This window comes from Aquarana catesbeiana, linkage group LG10, assembly GCF_042186555.1.
Source record: "Aquarana catesbeiana isolate 2022-GZ linkage group LG10, ASM4218655v1, whole genome shotgun sequence".
Classification (NCBI taxonomy): domain Eukaryota; kingdom Metazoa; phylum Chordata; class Amphibia; order Anura; family Ranidae; genus Aquarana; species Aquarana catesbeiana.
This window is the reverse complement of record NC_133333.1, coordinates 106,131,419-106,145,250: the sequence shown is the minus strand read 5'-3', so window position 1 is coordinate 106,145,250 and position 13,832 is coordinate 106,131,419. Positions and strand designations below refer to the sequence as shown.

At 41.3% G+C, this 13,832-nt stretch overlaps 1 protein-coding gene across 1 annotated transcript in view; it reads right to left on the bottom strand.

Annotated features, from left to right (window-relative positions):
* POU2AF2 (POU class 2 homeobox associating factor 2) overlaps nt 1–13,832 on the bottom strand; it is a 253,514-nt gene that overhangs the window by 106,669 nt on the left and 133,013 nt on the right. The window lies entirely within an intron of this gene.

Sequence of the window (13,832 nt, the reverse complement as noted above, 5' to 3'; positions counted from 1 at the left end):
TTTCAAAGGTGTTGCAAGTCTTACTCAAGAAACCCAATGAAAGAGAACAGTAAATAACAGATACAACAGAGTTAAAATGTTGAAATATAATCATCAAATTGAAAGCTAAAATAATTAACAGAAAATAGTCAGAAATATTGTACAGTTGATACTCGGTATGTGAGCAGCTTTATTAAGCCACAATTTGAATGGGATAAATAAAGCAGGTTTTAGTAAAAAACAAAAACACTGTGTAATATATCACAATAGTAAGAAATATTGTTCAGTCAATACACATTATGCAATCGGATTCATTAGGCAGCAATTTTGGAGGAAGAGATGAAGCAGGTTTTATCGGAAAATATTTGAGTGTAATAGTTCAGAGGCAATAGCCAGATATATTGCATAGACTCCATGGACAAGTATGTAAACAGTTTTAGTAGGCTGCAGTTTCAGATCGAGACACTGGGCAGGTTTTAATCAAGGAATCACAATAGTTTTTTTCTTATATGCTCCAGCTCTCCCCAACACGCACTTACTGTGTATAGCAGCACCTTCTTAGGGGTGCAGTTGGGATGGACTTAGATATATCATGTTATAATATATACTGTATATTATTTTGTTGGTGGTACATAGTCTCTCATTGCAGCCACGTTAGTATATCATTTTATACCATTTATCAAAACCTCCTTTACCTCCTATACTTTCAGTATACTGTGCAGCAATGATTTCCAAATGTGAGCCCAATTTACCTGGCGATCTGATGAGATATATTTCATCTTTCTTGGCTCCATTCATCGTGTGATGTTGTGATTGTAGACCATAATGCTTTTCTGTTTTTATTAAACAATTTATTCATCCAAAATAGGTACAATATATGAATATATGCATATTAATGCCAACATTTGCCCTTTATGTGGCTTTCGCCTTTGGTTTTTGTACATGTTTTTTGATACAAACCTTTCTATAATTTCAGAGATTTATTGATATTGCTTGTCTTCCTGATGAAGTAGGCCAAAGACTTGTGAAATGCGTTGAAGAACTAACAAGCAACCCATCAACCCACTTCTATAATGGCTGATTGGGGTAACATTATACAACTATTGTAGGAGATGATAATGGTTGTTTCAATAGATTATCATATTTATTACATTCGTGATTTTAACATATGTATTTTAATATTGTATACAAAAAAACTTGACATTTTATATACTTTCTTCTGTTTGATGGTACCATTAAAGCACTGGTAGTTTTCTAGTAGATAGTTTTTTTTTATATACATATACATATAAGACGTCATACCAGACAACATACTGTAGGTCTCCCCACTAGAGATTCATTTCTCCCAATTTTTGATTGCTATTATTATTGCTGCCAAACAACTCACTCCATGCTGCAGCTAAAGGTTTGCCCATCTGAACACCGATTTTTTGGCCATTCACACAAATTTCTCTATAGACTGTACACAGTACTGAGGTTTCCCTAATAATATTTCCTCTGCTGATCAAACGTTCTTAGTGTTATGCCCTGTACACACGATCGGACATTGATCATTCCGACAACAAAATCCATCAGATTTTTTTCAACGGATTTTGGGCCAAACTTGTCTTGCATACACACGGCCACAGAAAGTTGTCGGAAAATCCGATCATTCTGAACACGGTGACTTAAAACACATATGTCGGGACTATAAACGGGGCTGTAGCCAATAGCTTTCGTCTCCAAATTTATTCTGAGCATGCATGGTACTTTGTGCGTCAGATTTGTGTACACACGATCGAAATTTAAACTTTCAGATTTTGTTGTCTGAAAATTTTATATCCTGCACTCAAACTTTGTGTGTCGGAAATTCCGACGGAAAAAGTCCGATGGAGCCTACGATCGGAATTTCAATCCGATTGCACTTTTTCCATTGGAAAATCCGACCATGTGTACAGGGCATTAGACTGTTTTCTCTATAAGGCTCCATGCATGCTATAAGCTAAAAAAAAATGGCAGAAAAATGCTGGATGAAAAATGCTTATAATAGCGTTTTTGTGCCAGCTTTTAGCAGCAGTTAGTTCAGCTTTTTTTTCTGCCTGCAAATCGCTGCCAAAAAGTTTTTTTTTCTGCTTCTAGAAGCTGAAGCTTCACAAACACTTCTAGACTAAAATAGTGTGCATGGACACCTAGGATAACACTATTTGCTTCTAGAAGCAGAAAAAAATGCTCAGAAAGCTGCTGCTGGGAGCCTTCGTGAATTCTCTATAAATCTTATGGTTAAATGTTCTTATGTCTATTTCTTATGCCCCGTACACACGGTCGGATTTTCTGACAGAAAATGTGTGATAGGACCTTGTTGACGGAAATTCCACCCATGTGTAGGCTCCATCACACATTTTCCATCGGATTTTCTGACACACAAAGTTTGAGAGCAGGCTATAAAATTTTCCGACAACAAAATTCGTTGTCGGAATTTCTGATTGTGTGTACACAAATCCGACGCACAAAGTGCCACGCATGCTCAGAATAAATAAAGAGATGAAAGCTATTGGCTACTGCCCCGTTTATAGTCCCGACGTACGTGTTTTACATCACCGCGTTCAGAATGATCGTATTTTCCGACAGCTTTGTGTGACCGTGTGTATGCAAGACAAGTTTGAGCCAACATCCGTCGGAAAAAATCCTAGGATTTTGTTGTCGGAATGTCCGATCAATGTCCAACCGTGTGTACGGGGCATTAGAATGAAATGTTAGGGAATATTACATTTACCCTGTGAAAGGCAACAAATAAAAACTGGCATAACACACATATTACAAATATAATAGGTATGTTATGTGATCTCAGCCTACAGTATGTACCCCAATTTCCTACACTCAATTAACTACTTTGACCGCGCGTAAACGCAAAACGCGGCAAAATCGCAGAAAAAAAAAACCTCACTGTTATTTTACCGTGATTTTGCACGTTTTGTGGCCAGCGATCAAACATTCCTATCCTGAAAGCGATTCTTCCTCATTTAGGAGAGAGAGGGTAAGAGAAGTTGAACCTCCCCTAACATCAGCAGCTCCTAAGGCCCTCTTCACACTTGTGCCACCTGAAAGTCGTGCGATTTTGCCGTGACTTTGGAGCAATTTTGCCGTGACTTTGACATGACTTGAAGCAATACCTGTGCAATCTTGAGGTCTATGGACCTCAAGTCGCATCAAAGTCAGACCAAAGTAGCGCAGGGACTACTTTAACCACTTAAGGGCCACCCACCTCTTATATATTCTGTGGCAGGGTGGCCCTATTGCGCGAAACGACGTACCCATAAGTCGTTTTGTGCACGAGACACTGCAAGCACACCCATTGTGTGTTCGGGGAGGCGATCCGTGGGTCCGGCCACCCACAATCGCTCCTCAGACAGGCAGAATGGGGATCTGCCTTTGTAAACAAAGCAGATCCCCATTCTGACAGGGGATTACAGAGAGATAGTCTGTTCCTAGTGATCAGAAACAGTGATCTCTCTGTACTCCCAGTCAGTCCACTCCCCCACAGTTAGAAAGCACCTCCCTAGGACACACTTAACCCATTGATCTCCCCCTATTGTTAATCCCTTCCCTGCCAGTGTCATTTACGCGGTGATTAGTGCATATTTTTAGCTTTGATCACTGTAATAATGTCACTGGTTCCAAAAAAGTGTTGAAAGTGTCCGATCTGTCCGCCGCAATGTCTCAGTCCCGCTAAAAATCGCTGATCACCACCATTACTAGTAAAAATAATAATAATAATAATAAAAATGCCATAAATCTATCCCCTATTTTGTAGACACTATAACTTTTGTGCAAACCAATCAATGAATGCTTATTTTGATTTATTTTACCAAAAATATGTAGAATAATATATATTGGCCTAAACTGATGAATAAATTAGTTTTTTGACATTTTTTTATTGGATATATATTATAGCAAAAAAAAAATAAATATTGTTTTTTTTTTCAAAATTGTTGGTCTTTTTAAAAACCACAGAGGTGATCAAATACCACCAAAAGAAAACAATTTGTGGGAAAAAAAAGGACATCAATTTTATTTGAGTACAGCGTCGCACGCCCGCTCAATTGTCAGTTAAAGTACTATTAAAGATATGCCAGTGCCATATTGCAAAAAAATGGCCTGGGCATTAAGGGGGTAAATCCTTCCGGGGCTGAAGTGGTTAAAGTAGCTGCAACTTAAAGTTGCACAGATATGAATGATACTCATTGGAAATCATGGGGTATGACTTGTCAAATGACTTTGCAGTCCCAAGTCACAGGACAAGTCGCACAAGTGTGAAAGGGGCCTAAACGATTGTAAAAGCCTATGTGTACACGGACAGATAGGCTTTTATGGAGTTGAGTTTAGGAGCTTTGGCAAAAAAATTAATTATCTGGCGGATGTTCTGTTAAAGTTTAAACTGTTATTGTTTCCTCTCAGTGGGAGGACCGTAGTGGGTGCAGTGAGCCTCCTTCAGTCTCTGAGGTAAACGTATTTGAGTTGTTATATTCCACGAATAGGTTCAAAAAGGCTGAGGTGCTTTAATTAAAGCTCCAATATAAGAAATTGTGTGTGTAACAGGGTGAATGGCGCTGCCTATCACCTGAAGAGTGATCCTCAATCATGAATAACTCTTTCAAGTGAGTGCACAATAGGTAGGTATTTAGTTGCTGTAGATAGCGTGTCCCATCACCTGAAGGGCGACTCCCCACAGTGAGTCACTTTTCCCAGGTGAGTATGCAAATGAGTAACTAATGCCTATTCTCATGACCTGAAAGGTTATTACTCAATGGGTCACTTTTACAGGATAAATTGAAAGGTGTGTGTTTAACCTGTGACCTATATTGGGTAATGTGCTAGTATAGCTATATTCTTTGTGCTACTGGAAGCTTTATATCCAACACCTACACCTACCTAAAGTGTTTGTGCAAAAAGTGATGCTAATCTAATCAAATCATCAAATGGCTGCAATATAACAAAGAGTGAAAAATTTAAGGGGGTCTGAATACTTTCCGTCCCCACTGTATTTACTTGTTACTCTCCTTTCTTTTTCCTTCTCTTCTGCTGTCTTCTCTCCATCCCTCTCTAGGTCTCCCAGGAGTTCTCACACAATCCGCTCTCAGGCTCGGGCAATGAATAGGATTGATGCATGAACACACTGTCAAAAGCCATCTCCTGATCGGATAAGTGATACAATGTGACTTAGACACTCTTCCCCCCTGGTCCATTGCTAACACAAAACCCCCTAAATCTAAAATTTGCTTCCCATAATGCACAGGGACTCAACTCGCCGATCAAACGTCGGAAATTATTCACACCATGTGCTCAGATATTTTACTCATACAAGAAACACACTTCCCCGTTACATTTAAGTCCAACTTTTTGCACCAATACTACAACCAATTCTTCCTAGCAAATGCAGCCAACAAAACAAAAGGAGTAGTCATCTGCTTCTCCAAACACATAAACTTTTCCCAGACAGAGATAATCACCGATTCCCTAGGCCGCTACATTTTGGTATCAGGCACTATAGACGGCGAAACCTGCACTTTTATCTCTGACTATACTCCCAACAAGAGCCAAGCAAAATTTTTTGAATCACTATTAGGCACCCTGCGATGACACTTCCAGGGCACGGTCATCATGGGGGAGACTCAAATATTGCCTTTGACCTTTCACTAGACAAAACAGCCAAAGGGGCCACCAGATCCAAACGCCCCACTAGACAGAGTCTAAAAATTGCTCACATTTTACACTCGGCAGGACTGTCACTAATAGTACTCACCGAGGCCGAGATGCCGAGAGCGGTTCACCCTTGCGACTAAGCGCGGTCCGCCCCCTGGAGGTGGTACAGGGAGGGAACAGCACGAAGAGGCACAGGCTACCCCAATGGACTGTGGGTGACTTGCTTGAGGGGTCTTGGTAGAGAAGAGCCGCTGTGCAGGTACTGGTAGGCAGAGGTGCAAACTGAAACAACAGGTAGAAAGTCCAGAACCAGGCTGAGGGTCAAACACAGTAAACAGTGGTATTGAGCTACAGGGTATGCAGATTGGTATTTAGAGACACGAGTAGTTCAAATGCAGGCAGGGAGTCAGGCTAGGAGGTAGGAAACAGTCCAAGTAACAGGCCGAGGGTCAAACACAGGAGACTGGTGGAAATCTGATAAACAAGCCAAGGTCAGGTCCAGAAGAGAAGCAGAGAAATCCAATGGCAAATCCGGGTCACAACAGGTAGTCAAGCAAGGGTACAGGAGACAGGTTCAGGTAATACAGGAAGCTGAGACAAACCAGCAACTTGTTTGATTCTCTGAGCGCCTTTTATAGGCCGCCCAGAGAATCACATGAGAATCTAGTGTGCATGTGTGAGCACCGTAGCGCCGGACCGCGAATGCGCATGTTCCCCCGTTCTGCCGCGCATGCGCGAAAATACACGGCCGGAATAGAAAGAAGGCTTCTTCTGACAACCCCCGCACAAGGGACTATATGCGCTTTTCAGCATCACACAACATCTATGCCAGGATAGACCACATTTTTCTGCAAACGGCATCCAACCCATCAACCTTAACTTCCAAAATTACAGATAACCCTGTCAGATCACTCTATTGTGACATTAGTTACCCATCGGTCATTGGGGGCGAAAAGCCCATTTAAATGGAGACTCAACGAAGCCTTGCTAAGTGACCAAATACAGTGTACGATCTTAGAAAAGACCTTGAAAGACTACTTTCTTGAAACCGACAATGACTGTGTCACCCCCGCAACTCTATGGGCTGCTCACAAAGCAGTCATGAGATGGAAGCTTATTCGGCTTTCCTCCAAGCTAAAAAGGGAACAAAGAGCAGACCTACAGAGGTGCACTGAGGAATTCCACTCTCTAGCCAAGGCCCACAAGCAAAACCCCACCACTTCAACCACTTCAACCTTAGCACAGCTATCTATAGCTCGAACTAACCATAATCTAATCCTTTACCACAGCTGCAGAGAAACATTTCAGATTCGGCTCCAAACTTGCCACGAAACTGAGCCCCAGACAATGAACCTTAGCCTTCCCAAAAATTCAAACCCCAACTTGTGACTTAACTCAGAACACAGCGAAAATAATGGAAGCCTTCCTAAAGTTTTACTCAAATCTTTACGAAGCTGCTCCCCATTCTCTTCCGATATCAAGAAGGCTTTTATTACTGACCTTCCTATCCCTAAGATAGCTCAAGGCCACAGAGACCTTCTTGAATGCCCCTTCTCCTCAGAGGAGGTCTTGGAAACTATTAAGTTCCTCAAAATAGGATCTTCCCAGGGCCAAATGGATTCTCCACCGGCTACTACAAGAAGTTTGGCGCATGTATTGCACCCTATTTAACACGGTTCTTTAACTCTCTCAGGAATGGAGCCCCCTTAGGTAGAGACCTCAACATGGTGTATATTTCTGTTATCTCCAAACCAGGGAAAGACGCAGGCGAAGTTGGTAATTACCGTCCAATTTCACTTATCAATAATGATCTAAAGATTATGACAAAAGTCCTAGCAACCGGACTAGCGAGCTTCATAGCAACATACATCCACAAGGACCAGGGGGGTTCAATATGAACTGTCTAAGAAGGGTCTCGGGAAAGGCAATACCTGAATAACCTTAGATACCCCCTATTGAACTCGTGCTAGAAGCAACTATTTATTCGGATAAAAAGAAAAAAAAGGGTCGGCGATAAAGAAGGGCTTCATGAATCATTATATACATGGTTTTGGAATTCTTTATTAATTTTTGAGATCATATAATTATATCGTTTCAGGAAGGTGTGGAAGGTACATCAAGCTATCGCAAACAGACCTAACGCTGATGTCAAAGGAGTGATGTACAGTGAGCAGGAGCACAAATGCGCATTGTTTGCAGATGATCTGCTTCTATTTCTTACTTCCCCCTTAACGTCTACCCCCAGGAGTTTGGATTGGTATCGGGTTTGAAAGTTAATGTAACCAAATCAAGAGCCTTGAATGTTTCAGTCCCCCCAGAACTGTTCACACAACTGCAACATAACTTAGCTTTTACCTGGGCCTCTGATTCAAAACCATATCTGGGTATCAGGCTCCCTCATAATATGAGCAAGCTCTTCCAGGCCAATTATTCCCCTATGTTCCGTAAATAGCGAGGACTTAGTGGGGTGGTCAAAGGGCGAGCCACGTGGGATGACTACATAAAGTGACATACCTTGGCTGGGGGCGGGGCCTGAACATGGTGCCGAAAATGAGCGCCAGAGGATGATCTGAGGAATGGCGTGAGAACCGTGGTGTGAGAGGCTGTGGTGCCCCCACTTCGGATAGCACAGACCCCACTGACCCCTGCTGACCCCCCCTCATGCTGGATGTTGGCGTGTGGTGAAAAAACCCTGCATTGCTTTACCTATCAGTGGAAAGAGTGAGTGCTGTGCTGAGTGGCTGAGAGTAAAGCTGCAGCCCCCCCACTCCCCCCTGTCTGCACAGGGTGGCACTGACCGGCTGGGAGAGAGGGAGCCGAGCTGGGGAACCGTGCGAGGGGGGGTGACCCAGCAGATGGGTGTTCTGGAGCTCTCTGTCAGCATCTCAGGAGCCGAGTACATGGAGGAGAGTGGAGTGGTGTCTGAAGACGCTGAGGCTTATGCTGGTTGTGGAGGTGACGGAGGAGGAAAAGCAGTCAGGGCGAAAGAAAGCGGAATGCTGTGGGAACGGACTGCAATGCCTCGTACACACAATCTGACATTCTGACAACAAAATCCATGTTTTTCCGACAGATGTTGGCTCAAACTTGTCTTGCATACACACGGTCACACAAAGTTGGTTGGAAATTCTGAGCATCAAGAACGCGGTGACGTACAACACGTACGACGAGCCGAGAGAAATGAAGTTCAATAGCCAGTGCTGTTCTTCTGCTTGATTCCGAGCATGCGTGGCACTTTGTGCATCGGAATTGTGTACACATGATCGGAAATTACGCAAATGGATTTTGTTGTTGGAAAATTTAAGAAACAGATCTCAAATTTTGTGTGATGGAAATTCCGATGGAAACTGTCCAATAGAGCCTACACATGGTCGGAATTTCTGACAAAAGGCTCCCATCGAACATTTTCCGTCAGAAAATCCAACCGTGTGTACGGGGCATAAGGCGATACCAGAGCCGGCCTGTATGTTAACAAAGGAGGAAGAGAAGGAGAGAGCAGTGAGGGCTGTGCTGTGATAGACCTGGACCCTGAATAGAGGAGGGGAGCCCCAGAAGCCCAGATGACTAGGCAATTAGCCTAAAGCACAGCTTTGAACCCCTGGAGTGCGTTGTTTTTTTTTTTTTTCCTCTGGCGCCGCTGCTCTTTGCTGTGCTCCCTCTTTTTTCTTCACCCTCATCTTTTCTTTTTACCTCTCTACCCCCTCTCACCGAAGATATTGAAGGTGGGAGAGGAGAGGCAGAGGCATTCTACAGGTGCATAGTCACCTGAGAGGCTGGAAGGAAGGAAGCAAGCGGAGAAGAAGGGGTGAGTGACAACTTACACATAAAGTGACAAGCTTAATGCTGTGCTCAAGAATGAACTGCCTATGCAACAGCCTTTGCCTTGTTATGAAAATGCCTATGATTTGCTTATATAACTGCCTCTGAACTGATTAGGAAAATAGAATATAAAGTGTCTATGAAATTTGCTTATGAATCGCATATGAAAACAGTATAGGTACGCAGTACGAAATTGCACAAGATTGGAAGGTGAAACAACATACGAATATACGAATTTTGTTTAAAACTGCTTATAAACTGGCTATAAAACTGCTCAGGATTTACCCATGAAACCGCTTATGAACTGGCCATGAAACTGTTGATGACAAGGAAGCAAGCAGAGAAGAAGGGGTGAGTGACAACTTACACCTAAAGTAACAAACTTAATGCTTTACTCAAGAATGAACTGCCTATAAAACAGCTTGTTATAAAAATGCATATGATCTGCTCACGAAATCGCCTCTGAATTGCTTAGGAAAATAATATATGAACTGCTCATGAAATTGCTTATAAGTCGCATATGAAAATAGCACAGGTATGCAGTAGGAAGTTGCACAAGATTGGTGTAATGTAAGTGAAATAATATACGAATATACAAATTTTTGTGTGAAATTGCTTATAAACTGGCTATAAACCTGCTTATGAATTATCCATAAAACTGCTCATGAACTGTTTATGAAACTGTTGAGGATCTGTCTGTGAACTGTCTAAGAACTGTCTAGGATTGGTCTGGGATAAGGTATTATCTGAATAGTCCTATTTTTCTCCCTATTAAATTGTGTGAATAGTGGCTTTACATCCATCCAAAGTAATATCTGAACGGCATATGAAGCAGTCTTATGAAGCTTATATGAAATTACGTATAAACTACGGACGAAATCACAGACGAGTTATCTATGAAACCAATCATGAACTGTATTTGAAACTGTGTATAAAGGGCATATGAACTGCCTAAGAAGGGTCTCGGGAAAGGCAATACCTGAATAACCTTAGATACCCCCTATTGAACTCGTGCTAGAAGCAACTATTTATTCGGATAAAAAGAAAAAAAAAGGGTCGGCGATAAAGAAGGGCTTCATGAATCATTATATACATGATTTTGGAATTCTTTATTAATTTTTTAGATCATATAATTATATTGTTTCAGGAAGGTACATCAAGCTGAAAATCGACCTGGGGAAACGAAAAAGTACAAAGAAAAAAACCACGATGAGAGGCAGAGCTATAAAAGACAACGAACCAAAAACCCCAAAGGAAAATGGAAATACAAGTACAATAAAGAAATATCTGACAAAGGACAGGGGCCCAAAGAGTCCAGGACCAGATAAACAGCAAAAAGGAATAAAGACTTAAAAAAGACCCTGGAAAAAAGAAAGGCAAATCCTCAGGCCAATCCAGGGAAGATATTAGTACTGAAAGTGAACTAGAAACAGGTAAAATGGGAGAACAAGGAGCGGGTGCCCAAATGCCAACAAAATTGGAACTGACAGACTTGTTCATAAGACTAGAGAATTCTATCAAAACAGAAATCTCCACATTATGAGCAGATTTAGGTCAGTTGCTGGTGCGGCTAGAGGAAAAAATGGATAAACAAGCCCAAGAAGTAATAAAACTTAAAGAACAAGTTAAGGATATGCAATTAGAGCAGAGGAGAATGTTATATAAACTAGAAGATCAGGAGAACAAGAACAGAAGAAAGAATTTAAGGATCCGTGCTTTACCAAAAGAAAGAGGAGAAGATTTCGGAAAAATAATAAACAAAATATTTAATCCTCTCTTGGATAATATAGTGGAGAATGGCCTCAAGATAGAAAGAGTTCACAGGATTAGAAAACCTCAAAATATATCAGCAGATTTACCCCGAGACGTTATAGTGAGATTTCAACTATATGAAGAAAAAGCACAAATATGAGAGGGAAATGAGAGGCCAACCACCAATAAAATATGACTGAGCGGACCTTCTAGTATTTACAGACCTAGCGCCAGAAACGTTGGCTAGGCGAAGATCTCTCAAACCTTTACTTGAACAAATGCAGATAAAGAATATTAAGTATAGTTGGGGTTTTCCGGCATGTTTAACCACTTCAGCCCCAGAAGATTTGGCTGCTCAATAACCAGGCCATTTTTTTGCGATACGGCACTGCGTCGCTTTAACTGACATGTTACGACACGTAACTTGTACCCAAACAAAATTTACGTTCTTTTTTCCCACAAATAGAGCTTTCTTTTGGTGGTATTTGATCACCTCTGCAGTTTTTATTTTTTGCGCTATAAACAAAAGAAGAGCGACAATTTTGAAAAAAACACAATGTTATTTACGAAAGGAAATCCACTTTGCACTACAAGTGCACTTGGAAGTGCAGTCACTGTAAATCCGAGGGGGACATGCAAGGAAAATAAAAAACAGCATATTAGCTTGCACATGATTGGATGATAAAATCAGCAGAGCTTCCCCTCATTGCAGATCTACCCCTCAGATTTACAGCGACTGCACTTCCAAGTGCACTTGCAGTGCACTTGTAGTGCAAAGTGGATTTGCCTTTAGTAATTAACCCCCTATATCTTTTACTTTTTACAAAATATTCCCAATTTAAAAAAATAAAAATTACCTCAGTTTAGGCCGGTATGTATTCTTCTACATATTTGGTTAAAAAAATCAGAATAAGCGTATATTGATTGGTTTGCGCAAAAGTTATTGCATCTACAAAATAGGGGATAGATTTATGGCATTTTTATTTTTTATTTTTTACTAGTAATGGCAGTGATCAGCGATTTTTATCAGGACTGCGATATTGCTGCAGACAGATTGGACACTTTTAACACATTTTTGGGACCAGTGACAATTGTACAGCGATCAGTGCTATAAAAATGCACTGATTACTGTATAAATGTCACTGACAGGGAAGGGGTTAACACTAGGGGGAGATCAAGGGGTTAACTGTGTCCCCTAGGTGTGATTTAGCTGTGAGGGGATGGGACTGACTAGGAGGAGCGAGAGATCAGTGTTCATACTTAGTATGAACACACGATCTGTCCCCTCTCCCCTGAGAGAACCGGGATCTGAGTGTTTACACATTACACATAGGACGGAGGTTCGCCTTCCAGCAGAACAATAACCCCAAACACACTGCTAAAGCAACAATTGAGTGGTTTAAGGGGAAACATTTAAATGTGTTGGAATGGCCTGGTCAAAGCCCAGACCTCAATCCAATAGAAAATCTGTGGTCAGACTTAAAGATTGCTGTTCACAAGCACAAACCATCCAACTTGAAGGAGATGGAGCAGTTTTGCAAGGAGGAATGGGCAAAAATCCCAGTGGTAAAATGTGGCAAGCTCATAGAGACTTATCCAAAGCGACTTGGAGTTGTGATAGCTGCAAAAGGTGGCTCTACAAAGTATTGACTTTAGGGGTTGAATAGTTACGTTTTCTGTTATTTTGTCCTATTTGTTGTTTACTTCACAATAAAAAGAAAAAAACATCTTCAAAGTTGTGGACATGTTCTGTAAATTAAATTATGCAAATCTTCAAACAATCCATGTTAATTCCAGGTTGTGAGGCAACAAAACACGAAAAATGCCAATACTGTGAATACTTTTGCAAGGCACTGTATGGAGAAGAAAGCTTCTCCATTCACTCTAGAATTTATCTCTGGGAAGGGGGTCTCTTCTGCCCCTTTCATGGGAAGCAGTAAACTCACTAAGTTAGCTAGTTTGTGAAGAATGTTTATGAAAAATTACAGTTTTCAAGCTATTGTTTCTGATTGAAGCCCCTAGACATCACACCACTGTGACTGCCCTGTACCAAACAGCAACAGACCACCACAGGGTGTGAGTCGAGAGGGCAAGGGAGGACGGATAGGGGAAATGTGAGGGACAGGACACACTCACAGTTAGATCCCACGTGGGTGGTGTGATGGTCTCCCCTCGGGGCAGATGTATGTCTCTCCTGGCTTGCCCAGATAAACAAAATAAATCGGGGGTCCTCAAAACTCTCACTTGAGGGTGTGGGGAAATACCCAAAGATACAGAACTACACCTCCCTCACTCAAACTGTAACTGGGTTTTGTATTGTTCCAAATTATGTTTTATATTATAGATTGGTGACAATGTCAACTGTTTCATTTTTACATGTCTGTAACTGTTTTCCGCAAAGATCAAAGGCCATGTAGGCCAATGGAAAGCTTGTTTTCATATGTTATATTGCTTTCTTTAAAATTCAATAAACATATTGAACGATAAAAATAAAAGCAGGGTTAGGTTAAGAAATATCCCAAGCTTTGAACATTTCAGGTAGCACTGTTTAATCCATCACCTCAAAATGGAGAGTATGGCACAACTGCAAACCTACCAAGATA